General features: G+C 39.5%; 1 long non-coding RNA gene across 1 annotated transcript; it reads right to left on the reverse strand.

The window, feature by feature from the left end:
* Nucleotides 1-216: 216 nt before the first annotated feature.
* Nucleotides 217-13,353, reverse strand: LOC116986404. Its single transcript, XR_004415471.1, has 2 exons — nt 13,255-13,353; nt 217-491 (listed from the first exon to the last, which is right to left on the reverse strand). It is a non-coding gene; the product is annotated as an uncharacterized LOC116986404 (long non-coding RNA).
* Between the last annotated feature and the right edge of the window lie 799 nt (nt 13,354-14,152).

Below are 14,152 nucleotides of genomic sequence, written 5' to 3' on the forward strand. Positions count from 1 at the left end.
GCTTTATTTTGTCCCTCCATCTTTACAAGCCTTTAATTCCACCCCTGCCTTCACCATATGTTCTTATCCCCTGCAGAATAATTAACTTTACCTGCAATAGTAAAACCAAGGGGAAAAAATTGGAAGAGTACACAAACACTTAAAAAGCAGTTACATGTAAATAAACAACGTCCAAGCAAAGCTTCTTGAACAAAACACATATACTGTTTCCTGCAGTTCAGTTGGCGCATTTTATTTTCTTTGTACTTTTTCAAACATGAGCCTTTGTTTATAAACTCACTCTGCCGTGTTAAAAGCCAGTTGATGGATATACGTTGCAGAAGATTAGCTGCTTAATCAGCTCCTGCAGTTCGTTCAAATGCTCTTACTTCTTAACTGTGGGCAAATGAGAAGAAATTCTACTTGTGTTCTTCGAGTGGTATGTGCACAGTTGGCAGAAATAAGTCTGCTTCTTGTTCAGTGCGGTTACAGGATATGCAATCTCACCCAATCTGCAAAAAGAAAAATTATACAGTCGTGCCACAGAATTCACATTGATTTCGTTCTGAAATTTAAAACATAAACACATCCTTAAACAATCAATCAGCAAAATCCTTTTAATTGTGGTGGGTGAGCTCTCTGACCTTAGCCCTCCCCAAATAGTAAAGTCTGCAGCAAATTCACCTTCGGATTCAGGCCTAGCACGGTGACAAAACATCGTGGACAATACATCGGATCATATCTACCTCCTGATGGATTGTTGATCCCTTGTTGCCAAGTTCGTGGATCCAACGTGACCTGCAGCGGCTCAGAGCGGCGGAGCAACGGTGGACATCGATGACATCGCCTGGCCAGGCCGACCCACGTAGCTCCGACCCAGTGTCGCCACCATGACAACGGGCCTTTAAGGCCAAGTTAAGACTCTACCTTTTTAAGAACTTTGAAATTTGAAAGGTACAAGATGGTGTTGGAACCGTGGCAACTCTTTTTAGTTTCGAGATACAGTGTGGAAACGGGCCCTCCAGCCCACCGAGTCCACACCGACCATCAATCACCTATACACTAGTTCTATCTTACACACCAGGGACAATTTACAGAAGCCATTTAACGCACACACTTGCACGTCTTTAGAATGTGGAAGGAAACCGGAGCAACCAGAGAAAATCCAAGGGAGAATGTGCAAACTCCATCCAGGCAGCACTTGTAGTCAGGATCGAACCAGGGTCTCTGCCACTGAAAAGCAGCAACTTTACCATTGTGCTACTAACTACAGCCTCATATTCTTGCATTTTTGTATTTAAGTATGATGGTGCTTATGTATAGAAAGATATCAAGTCAAGTCAGGTTTATTCGTCACATACACATACGAGATGTGCAGTGAAATGAAAAGTGGCAATGCTTGCGGATTTGTGCAAAAAACTACAAAACAGAATGGAACAGAATCACATATTCACATATTACATATTTGTGGGAGCAAAAAAAAGAAAAAACAGCAATTTTAAAAAGACATCACACAACAGTGAATTAGTACAGTAAAGTTAGTCCCTGGAGAGATAGTAGTTTACAGTACTAATGGCCTCTGGGAAGAAACTCCTTCTCATCCTCTCCGTTTATTTACTGAAGTGTATGTGAAAAATGGAGTTCGCTGTTCCTACGTAGGTACAAGTGAAACCATTTATTCCTAACAGGACACCGCAATTACTCCAGGAATCTAATGCCCCAAACTATGCAATGGTTTTTCCACTAATATTCCTCACCCCATCCTCTGAGCTGGTGATGGAATGGGAGATGAGTAGGAAAAGCATATATGTTGAAGTTGAATATAAAAATTGGAATTGTAGAAAGCGCATAGTCAGCACTTGAAAAGGAAAGTTAACAGTTATGTAATATTGAAGAAGGTTATCACAGGAAATAGAACGGTACAGCACAGGAACAGGCCTTTGAGCCCACACTGTCTGTGCTGAACATGCTGCCAAGTTAAACTAATCTCCACTGCCTGCAAGTGATCCAAATCCCTCTATTCCCTGCATGTCCCTGTGCAAATCGAAAGCCTTTTAAACTCCACTATTGTGTCTGCCTCCATCACCACCCGAGAAAACCTACCCCATATATCTCTTAAACATTGCCCCTCTAGAAAATCAGAACAATTATTAAAGATACGGTCTCCTTTCATCGATTTATTACGTGCAACATAACTCGGGAAATTAACCATTTCAGAACTGGGTGAGGGGTGTGGAAAGATATGAAGTAAGTATATTCCTTTTCCTTTCTGTTCTGTTTTTTGTGTTTTTTTTTCCCTTTTTTTATTTTTTCCTTTCTGGTTTTCTCTTTTTTTCTACATCTTTATGGGCTCATCCTCTCTATCTATCCACAAACTACTAATCGTTAACTTCTGGGGCTTACACATCACTACTATCCTTAATCTTTTATTTTCTCTTTTTTTCTTGCTTCTGTTACTATTTTATTGTTAAATTTAAAACAAGAAGTTGTACACGAAATGCATTATGTTATATGCCATGGTTTATACGACTGTACATTGCTTCTAATAAAAATATATGTTTTATAAAAAAAAATTTAAATCGCCCCTCTCCCCTTAAGCTGTCCCAGTTCTGACAGCCATCCTTTCTAAGCCCCTCATAATTTTATATACTTTTCAGTATCCAAGACAGGCACAAAATACTGGAGTAACTCAGTGGGTCAGGCAGCATCTCCGGAGAAAAAGAATAGAGTGAAGAGCCAAGAGTCAAGAGTGTTTTATTGTCATATGTCCTAGATAGAACCATGAAATTCTTACTTGCAGCAGCACAACAGAATATGTAAACATAGTACACTGCAAACAATGTTATAAACGAGAGAGAAAGAAAAAGTTCTGTGTGTGTGTATATATAGGTGACGTTTCAGGTCAGAACCCTTCTTCAGACCCGAAATGGCACATTCTTTTTCTCCTGCCTGACCCGCTGCCTGGCCCGCTGAGTTACTCCAGTATTTTGTCTCTATCTATGCTATAAAACAGCACCTGCACTTCCTTCCTACATATACTAAGTTTGTCCAACCTCTGCTTATAGATAATACCTTCTAATCCAGGCAGCATTCTGTTAATTTTTTTCTGCACTCTCTCCAAAGCCTTTACATCCTTCTTGTAATGGGGTGACCACCCTCCTTGTAATGGGGCGATTATCCATCCTTTACTTCCATTAAGTTTTTACATTGCAATTTCTAAGGAACCCTTGTGTAGAAAGGAACTGCAGATGCTGTTTTATACCAAAGTTAGACACAAAGTGCTAGAGTAACTCAGCGAGTCAGGCAACATCTCCGGAGAAGAAGGATGGGTGATGTTTCAGGTTGGGACACGTCATCAGACTCAAGACTATAAGGAATCTTTTGTAGATTTTTATCATAAAGCATTCATGAGAATTTATGTTGAGATGTTAAGATTCCCTGCAAGAGCTATTATTGCATTGAGTAATGTAGCTCTTACTGGTGCAGCAAACTGTGCATGATTTCTAGGTTCAGGAGGGCAAAGGATGCTATCAGCTAGCAGCTTGGTAATCACATCTGATGTGTTTGCCTGTCTGTGGATGCATTACAACTGCTAGCTGGGCTCATTTCTGGACACCCTGCGAGCTCTGAGAAAACTCAAGATGGCTTGAAATTAGTTTAGATTTAGGTCTATATTTGTCGCATGTTTGCTTTGATTGTTTTGCATGCTATTCAACCATGGGGGTGGCACGGTGGCGCAGCAGTAGAGTTGCTGTCTTACAGCGCCGGAGACCCGGGTTTGATCCTGTCTGCAGGTGCTTGTCTGTACGGAGTTTGTACGTTCTCCCTGTGACCTGCGTGGGTTTTCTCCGGGTGCTCCGGTTTCCTCCCACACTCCAAAGATGTACAAGTTTGCAGGTTGATTGGCTTGGTATAATAGTAAATTATCCCTAGTGTGTGTACGACAGCATTAGTGTGCAGGTATCACTGGCCGGTACGGACTCGGTGGGCCGAAGGGCCTGTTTTTGTGCTGTATCTCTAAACTAAACTAAACTAAGTCAGACAATACTTTACATAAATACAATTAAGCCAAACCCAAGTACAATAGGTAGAGTGAAGAGAAAGATACAGAATGCAGTATATAGTTCTCCGCATTGTGGCCCAATAGTTCCAGAGACAAAGTCCAATGTCCTCAATGTAGTAGAGGACAATCAGACTATTATCCTCGCTTACAGAAGGACCATCCAGAAGTCTGATAACAGAGTGGAAGAAGCTTTTCCTGAGTCTGGAGGCGCGCGCTTTCCAGCTTCTTCATCTTCAGCCCAACAGGAGAAGGGAGAGGAAGCAATGACTGGTGAGGGAAAGGTTCACCAGACTGATTCCTGGGATGGCAGGACTTTCATATGAAGAAAGACTGGATAGACTCGGCTTGTATTCGCCAGAATTTAGAAGATTGAGGGGGGATCTTATAGAAACTTACAAAATTCTTAAGGGGTTGGACAGGCTAGATGCAGGAAGATTATTCCCAATGTTGGGGAAGTCCAGAACAAGGGGTCACAGTTTAAGGATAAGAAGGAAGTCTTTTAGGACCGAGATGAGAAAAACATTTTTTACACAGAGAGTAGTGAATCTGTGGAATTCTCTGCCACAGAAGGTAGTTGAGGTCAGTTCATTGGCTATATTTAAGAGGGAGTTGGATGTGGCCCTTGTGGCTAAAGGGATCAGGGGGTATGGAGAGAGGCAGGTACAGGATACTAAGTTGGATGATCAGCCATGATCATATTGAATGGCGGTGCAGGCTCGAAGGGCCGAATGGCCTACTCCTGCACCTATTTTCTGTTTCTATGTTTCTATGTCCTTGATTATGTTGGCAGCTTTCCCGAGACAGCATGATGTGTCGATGGAGTCAATGTTGGTAGTCTGGTCTGTGTGATGTTGTGGCCTACATGGACTTAAATTCCAAGCAAAGGCCAAACAATATTTTGCCTTATACCTGACAATACCTTCAACCCTACGCTAGGACATGAGGGATGCTGCGTTTAACCAAAGCCTGTGGGCAAGGAAATAAACAGTCTTGAAGGTGGGAGGAGAAGCAGAGGTGCACTATGAGAAAGGCCCCTCAAAGCCCAGAGTTAAGCTGCAAATTGCATCAATGCAGTACAAAGATACCTGGCAAGACAACTTCTATTTGAAACCCCATTATCCAATATAACCACCAACGCAGTCCTCCCTGGTTAAAATCATTCATTTACAGCATAAAAGAAAAATAATTGCAGAAAGCGTTGAAAGAAAACCAGTCATTGTACCATCAATGCTGTATGAAAGGGTGGGTCCTTTCAACAAGTTTGAACAAAGGGCCACAAATCTGAACTTTACTCTCTAATTCTGATATCGTCTCACCTAATGACATTTTCCCATATTTACTGCATTTTTGTGCCTCTGAAGTCTGAGTTTTGTTTTCTCTGGTTTCTGAATTTTTTCTATTCCTGAACCAATAAACATATAATTTCAACGATTTACCTCCCAGTATGTCAGTAATTAAATGTTCAGGGCTAAAGGAAACAGAATGGGTTTTTTTTTAATTTGCAGAAGTTTTCCACTTAATCCAAAATGTTCTTTTGTCTCTCACTAAACTGGATCAAGTTTCCAGATTGGTTGTGTGAGACCTGACATTCTCCCCATAGATGGGGGAATGACTTTGAGACTTGCTACACCAAAATCTTTAGGTCCATCATCAGTATCATCAAGGCCAGCATTCCTGTTGTTACTAATGATAGCTAGAAAGCGCTTTCATCTGACTCCGCATTCAACACTGGTGCACCCCCCCCCCCCCCCCCCCCCCTACTGTCAGCACTTAATTACTGTGACCTGCTGAAATATGTTGTAACACAAAATAACTGACCTTTTCTGCCTGAATGTGGAACGTATTTGTTACAGATGATTGATTCCATGTAAGTCTGTTAAAAGTATCATTGTGCATTTATGCTTCATAAATGATTCTGGCACAACAAATAAAATTGTCATGTTGTATCACTTGCCATAAAAGTAGTGTATTTTTCCAACATTCTTTTGAACCAGTCGAAGATGGCATAGAGGCATAGTTTCATCAAAGAGGAAATCAAGGGGATGTTTTCTAAATGCGCAGGAAACAGTGGCACAGTGGTGTAGATGCTGCCTTACAGTGCCCGAGTTCAATCCTGATTATGGGTGTTGTCTATACGGAGTTTGTACGTTCCCACTGCGACCGTGTGGGTTTTCTCCTGGTTACCTCCCACTCTCCAAAGACATGCAGGTTTAAAGGTTAATTATCTTTTGTAAATTGTCCCTAGTGAGTAAGGGACGTGTACAGGGAATCGCCGGTCGATGTGGACTCGAAGGGCCTGTTTCCGCACTGTATCTCTAAACTAAACTAAAAACGAAACAATGGTAGATAATTAGACATTTCTAGGGCAAGCTAAGTAAATTTGTTACAATCCATTTATAGGATGTAGTAGTCTCTGGCTAAACCAAGATTAATTGTCCAACCCTAATTTATAGTGAGAAAGTGTTGGTGATCATCCTTTGTGAATTGGTGCAGTTATTCTGATGCTTTTGAGTAGGAAGACTGCATGCATGACTTGGAAGGGAACTTGCAAGTTATGCTTGCAATCCTTTAAATAAATATGAATGATAGTATGCACTAACACTTCAAAGTTGCTAAATTTCTGTATGATCATTCTAATTGTTCCTTGAGATTGCAAAATTGTTTGTCATTTTACTTTTAGGCTCCCATAAATATAGTGCGAAAAGCATGCTATCGGTGAGGGAAGGTATCACTGAGTCACAGGATGGAAAAGACCATAAGAAACATTTACAATGTTATGAAAGTTCAGCTGCTTTAAACTTTAGATTTTGGACTTCAGAGATACAGCAAGGAAACAAGCCTTATGGCGCACCGAGTCCACACCAACCAGCAATAACCCCATTCACTAGCACTATCCTACACACTAGGGACAATTTACAATTAACAAAATCAATTAACCTACAAACCTGTGTGTCTTTCCCGCGAGTCACGCGCCAGGCGGAAGAGGGCTTTGCCCGAGCCAGATGCTTGCCCCTTTACCGGGGTTGTACAGTAGTTATTAGAATATTTGTAAAATGGTTGTTTGATGATTTTGTAATATGGCGGTGGGTATGTCACCACGGTTTGGGGTTTTTTGGTTTTTGTATCGTGTTGAAATTTAAATTTAAAACATTTTGATACAAAAAAAAAACCTGTATGTCTTTGGAGTGTGGGAGGAAACCCACGCAGTCACAGGGATAATGTACAAAATCTGAAAAATTGCACCCATGGTCAGGATCGAACCCAGGTCTCTGTTGCTGTAAAGCAGTAACTCTACCACTGCGCCACTGTGCAGCCCCCTTTGTATGTTCTTACAAACAAAGGCACAAGCCATAACCTGGCTGATATTTCTATTCATTACAGAAGAAGTGGAATAATGTTAAAGATGCTGTTCTTTAGATGAGATATTAAACTGAAGTGCTTGTGCCCTCTCAGAAAAGAGAGAATTTTTACCTATCTAGGCCAATATATTGATCTCCTAGTTTACGTCACTGATACAGATGATCAAGCCACTGTTATGGAACTTACTGTGCCCAATGCAGCCACATTGTTTGCTCGATTAGAACATTTCATCTGCTTTAAAACATTTTGGGACATCCTTAAAAGGTGTACAGAGCTCTTTATGTCTTTGTCATTTGGGTTATTGTGAGGATACGTATACTGTAAATAGACTTGAGTTATATAAATGCTAAACTTTCATTTTCAAAATTGCACTGGATTGGATTTGATGCCTGAGAAGGCAGAAGCCTAATCAGATTAACCTTTTTGCTCGGATGTCAAATTTTGAATTGTTTCTGTTGGCTAGACTGCCAAAAAATAAAATGTGGCACAGAGTTACAAAGTCATTGAGACATACAGCACAGAACCAGGCCCTTTGGCCCATTAAATCCATGTCGCCCTTATTGCCTATCAACGCTAATCACATTTGACTGCATTAGGTCTGTATCCTTGTATACCTTGCTTGTTTAAGTGCCTGTCTAAACATCTCTTACATATCATAATTGAATCTGATTTCACCACCTCCAATGGCAACAAATTCGTGATGTCAATCAATCTCTCTGTAAAGAAACATTCCTCAAATCCCCTTTAAAACTCTTTCCTCCCAATTTAAACCTATACCCACTGTTTTTGATACCCCTAACATTAGGGGAAGAAGATTTGACCAGCTACTCTATCTATGCATCTTAAAATCTTATACACCTCTATCAGATCACCCCCTCAGCCTCCTCTGTTCCAGGAAAAAAACGCACACAATCTATCCAATCTCTCCCCATATCTAATATCCATCAATCCAGGCAACATTTTGGTGAATCTCCTCTGTACTCTCTCCAGCTCAAGCACACCCTTCTGGCAGTGTAGCAACCAGGGCTGCACATAATACTACAAATGCAGTCTAACCATTGTTTTGTTGAGCTGCAATATAATGTCCCAACTTGCATTGACTTACAGTATGTGGGCAAGCATGCTAAATGCCTTCTGCACCATCCTTTCCACCTATGTTGCCACTGTCAGGGAACAACAGAGACACTTGGTGCTGGTCATTAAAATTCTTTAGTGTCCTTCCATTGTGTCCTCATTCTAAATGACCTCCCAAACTGCACCACCTTACACATGTCAAGATTTTATTCCATAGGTCACGAGTAAAGAGTCACAAACAGCACAGGTCCCAGCACCGATCCCTGTGGTACACCGCTGGTCACAGACTTCTAATCAGAAGAACATTATTCCACCACTACCTTCTATTACCAACCCAATTTTGGATCCTATTAACCTTGGGTCCCTTGTACCTCAACCCTCTGGACCAGTCTCTCATGCAGGACCATGTCAAATGCCCGACCATAGTCCATGTAGACAACATCTACCGCTCTGCAGTAACAGTGTTACTCCCAAGCCCCTTGTAAAATAGTGAAATATAAATCTTCAACTCAAATTCCAAACAATCATTGCAGCCACATAGAAGCTGAAAGCTGGAAAACTGTCCAACTGCCAGTTGTTAAGACAGTAGCCAGACCATTAATAAAACAAAAGGACACCAGAGCAGATATCTCAATTGGAATAAATATTGTCAACAAATTTTGGCTCGCGTTAATAGTCTCTTAAATAATTACTGAGACCTTTGTTAAAAATATCATAATAGTTCTTTAAGATATTAAAACAAAATTTCCCAAATTTGTATGATATATTACAAAGAACAAACATGCTTATAATGTTGGCTTTCTTTTATGCTAGACAACTGGAATGTATATGCCATGCATAAGTTCAGTATGTACGGTAAAAATATTCGAGTTGTCTAGCATAAAAGAAAGCCAATTTTACTAGCAGGTTCTTTGCAATATACCATACAAATTTGGGGGATTTCGTTTAATATCTTAAAGAAATGTTATGATATTTTTAACCAACGTAAAAAGTAGAAAATAGGTGCAGGAGGAGGCCATTTAGCCCTTTGAGCATGCACCGCGCTCCAATCCAATATATGTGTGTGTTTGTGTGTGTATATATAATGTATATATATATATAATTATATAATAACAAAATATATATTCAATATATATATATGTATGTATGGGTGTTTCCGTAAATAAGGGTACCAACCTGTGGGTGGCCAAATTTGAAAGTTATTAACTCATAATGAAATACCACAGCATTAAAAACGGGCCTAACTGTGATCCTTTTGAGATAATTTGTGATCAAAATCGACCACGATTTGACCAAAATTTAGTACTTTCAAAATTTGGAAAAAAACGTGAACAAAAATATCAGTTATGTAGGTATGTTGCAAAGCCTACCTGAAGCATCGTTGAAGATCTGCTGCTGAGGGTGTGCGCGATTTTGGCGCCGTTTAGAGGGGGCGGGTTTAAAACGCGATTTTCTCTAAGCTGTTCCAATCGAAAATGTTCAGCCTAGTTAATTATTAACGAAAAATCGCTGGAAGACCCCGTCGCAAAAGCTATTATTAGGTTTAAAGGCCTTGAATAATAGTTATAGTAGTTTAAAAATCAATCTCTAAACCCGCGACCGTCAGCAACCGCAGGGTCTCATAAAGCAAATAGCAGAAGTTAGGTTGTATATTTTTACATTAAAAAGGGCTTCTAAAGATCCCTTTATACTAAGTTTAATATTGCGAGTAGCTCAATTTGGGCCCATTATATCGCGCAGTATTTTTCTCGGCATTTGGGGCACAAATCTACCGCAATGTGAACGTTCTAAACCAGCGCGTTCCACAGGGACCCACTAGAAAGCTGATTTAAATGGGCATTTATTTACAGCAATTAAACACTAAATTCCTTCCATTTGGCCTATAAATTAATGTAAATGAGATTTAAAAATCATGTTTTATTGTGAATTATTTGTGAATATTATTTGGACATTTAGGCTATTTAAAAATGTTAATCATTTATTAAGAAATGGATAGATGTTTAGATCTAGTAATTGAAGTCTGAAATTAGCTACAATTAGGTAACTAACTAATTATATGCTTTAATTTCAGGTCATCCAAGTAAGATTATTTTATATTTGTTTCAGAATGCTTCAATCTATGATAACTGAAAATTTCATTCAGTTCTTTTAATTTTTAAGAAAGTTATGGGCTTTTGACTGTTCACGATCACAGCTTTTTTGTTATGTCCATAGAAAATCAATAGGGAACAAGATGCTCATTTCCCAGTATGGAAATGGCCATAACTTTTTAAATACTTGAGATATGAAAGTGAATTAGGTGTCAAATTAAACTTATTTTTATGCTTTATCTGATGGGATAAATTACAGACTTGATTTTTAAAATCTCAAAATTTTGTAACATTGCTAAGTTATGACATATAAGACATAGTGTCCCACTGATACTGATTATACTGATTATACTGATTTCTAAGTTCCTTTACAAAACGTCGGCACCGAATCCACTACGGGGCCCGTAGTTCATGCCAGGGTTATTATAATCGCGTTGTTTGAATTTTTTTTTAATTGCGACGAATGCAAAAAAACAGTTATAACATTGACAAGGTTAGACAATGGGAGGGACTATAGAATGAGACATCACTAAAATAGGTGAGCAAACTAGATTTGTATTTCATGATTTTAAGTTCTATTCATTATTAAGTATTTCAATGGAATACTTAAACACAAAATATAAATAATAAAAAAATGAAAAATAAATATAAAAACGGTTACTCTGCTTTTAATTCATACATTTCACACGTGACCAAATGGACACCGCTACTCACGTTCTGCTGCAAAAACTTGGCACATCAGAAAACCATCTAATCGGCTAATGAATTATAAAAATGATAAGCATAATCAGAATTTGACTTTATATAATTACTTTATTTAATTGCAAAATCAATGTAATCTTTCTGGTATAAATCAGCCTAAGGATTTGATGAAATCCTGCTTGAAAGATGTCACAAAAAAGGCCAGAAAACACTGGGACGTATCTGATATATTTTTTTGTAAAATCAGATTTATTTATTTTTGCTCCATCTCACTATTTTGGCTACACACCATGATGATCTATACTACTTAAAATACAGGATATGAAACAATGGGAATATTACAGAAAAAACAGAAAAATAACATGGAAGTTTGGAGACCTTCAGTTTCACTACTGTGCTGTATTTTCAGAAACACCCATATAGATATATATATGAAATCAATATCCTGCCCAGATTTTCTGTTCATCCATATCCTTCTGTGGCCTTAGCCAACCTTTCTCACTGTCCACTACATCTTCAAATTTCATCTTCAAATTTACTAATAATACTTTCTAGAATCATATCAAATTTACAAATAATACTTTCTAGAACCGCTGCACCACATAGAGTTGCTGCCTTACAGCACTTTCAGCACCAGAGACCAAGATTTGATCCCGACCGGGTGCTATCTGTACGGAGATTGTACACCCGTGACCTGCGTGGGTTTTCTACGAGATATTCGGTTTCCTCCAACACTCCAAAGACGTACAGGTTTGTAGGTTAATTGGCTTTCTAAAAATGTAAATTGTCCTTAGTGTATGTAGGATTGTGTTAATGTGCGGGTATTGCTGGTCAGCGTGGACTAAGTGGACGGAAGGGTCTGTTTCCGCGCTGTATCTCTAAACTAATTAAACTAAACAATCACCGATCCCTGTGGTACACCACTGGTCACAGACTTCCAATCAGAAGAGCATTATTCCACCACTACCCTCTATCACTAACCCAATTTTTGGATCCAATTGGGTCCCTTGTACCTCAACCCTCTGGACCAGTCTCCCATGCAGGACCATGTCAAATGCCCGACCATAGTCCATGTAGACAACACCTACCGCTCTGCAGTAACAGTGTTATTCCCACCACCTTGTAAAATAGTGAAATATAAATCTTTAACTCAAATTCCAAACAATCATTGCAGCCACATAGAAGCTGAAAGCTGGAAAACTGTCCAACTGCCAGTTGTTAAGGCAGTAGCCAGACCATTAATAAAACAAAAGGACCCCAGAACAGATATCTCAATTGTAATAAATATTTTCAAAAATTTGTGGCTTACTTTAATGTTCTCTTAAATGATTACTGAGACCTTGCTTAAAAATATCATGACATTTCTTTATGATATTAAAACGAAATTCCCAAAATTGTTATGGTATATTACAAAGAACATGCTTGTAAAGTTGCCTTTCTTTTATGCTTGACAACTGGAATTCTGGGCACTGCAGTAAAACAAAGAGGTTGCTTAGCAGCGGGAGAGAAGGGGAAAAAAAATCAACCCTGGAAATGTGAGCTGGGCTGTAGGCCATTGTGGAGCTGAAAAGCATGAGTTGTAAGTGATACCTTGCAATACAGGTCTGAGTGGCCTGACCTTCCTGCCTGCTAAGCCATCAACAGCTGAACATGCTGCATTAAAAACCCCATGTCGTACGCAGCTTCTGAGAAGCTGGAACAGAAATGGATCTTTTTTTTTACATGCAACAACTTAAAATGACCATGGGGAGTCAGGGGATAGGCCTCAGGTTTAATTTGCCTCCGTTTAATTTCCAGATCATTATGATCACAGTTTTAAAAATGACAGACATAGAAAGATTAATTAATCAATATGGTTTTTCCTTGCTACAATGGTTACGACACTTGCAAATGTATTTCCTTAGCTGTAAAGTGCTTTGGGACATTGAGGAAATTTGGGACATTTAACTTTGAGGAAATCGTCATTGAAATGTAGGTTGTTTTTACCTGGTTTAAGATGGTGCTGAGGGATGCACTGAAGCTTGGTGTAACCAACGCCAAGACTCTGTGAGGGTGGACCTCAGTCTAGTGTACTTCCACTGCTGCACATTGGAGGGCAGGGTGTGGTGCAGAACAAGGGAAGGGAAATCATCCCGGGGGGGGGGAGAATGGGGGCACATGAGTGGCAAGATGGCTGGGTATAATGATAACTCTGTGCACACAAAACTGATTAATGTATGTATAGCCGCTGAGAATGTCGGAAGAATTTTTGCACAGTTCTTGGTTTGTACATATATTTTTTTATTCTGAATAAAGTTTAATTTAATTTTTTTTTTAAGTAGCTCAATAATGTTTCAGCCAGTATGGGTGAGTCATTGAGCTACTTTAAAAAAAAAGTAAGTTTGTGCAGTCAGGGGAAGTTCTGGAAAACTGCCAGCAGCTTTAGGAGTGACTACACTTCACACTTCATGGGATATCATGAGACATGTGGCATTCAAATTGAAAAAGGCGATAGTGGAAATCCATAGCAAGTCAGCCAGCATCTGTGGAAAAAGAGAATTGAAGGTTTTAGTTTAGTTTTAGAGATACCGCTTGTAAACAGGACCTTTGGCCCACCGGGTCCACGCCGACCATCAATTACTAGTACTCTAGTTCCATATTATCCCACTTTTGTATCCAGGGCCGGCCTTACGAAGTGCGGGACCCAATTGGGAACAATTTTCGTAGAAATATATAAATAAATAATCATCATTGAGTCACGTGTCGTGAGTAACATGACAACTCGGGGGAGAGTTCCTTTCATAGCGTGTGGGGAGTCTAGCCAGGGATAAAGTTGAGAGGAGGGAAGGAGCGTTGAGAAGGAGAGGGTCGGGTTCATGCCGGTAACACTCACTCACCGCTGCCG

The sequence above is a fragment of the Amblyraja radiata genome, chromosome 23 (assembly GCF_010909765.2).
Source record: "Amblyraja radiata isolate CabotCenter1 chromosome 23, sAmbRad1.1.pri, whole genome shotgun sequence".
Taxonomy (NCBI): domain Eukaryota; kingdom Metazoa; phylum Chordata; class Chondrichthyes; order Rajiformes; family Rajidae; genus Amblyraja; species Amblyraja radiata.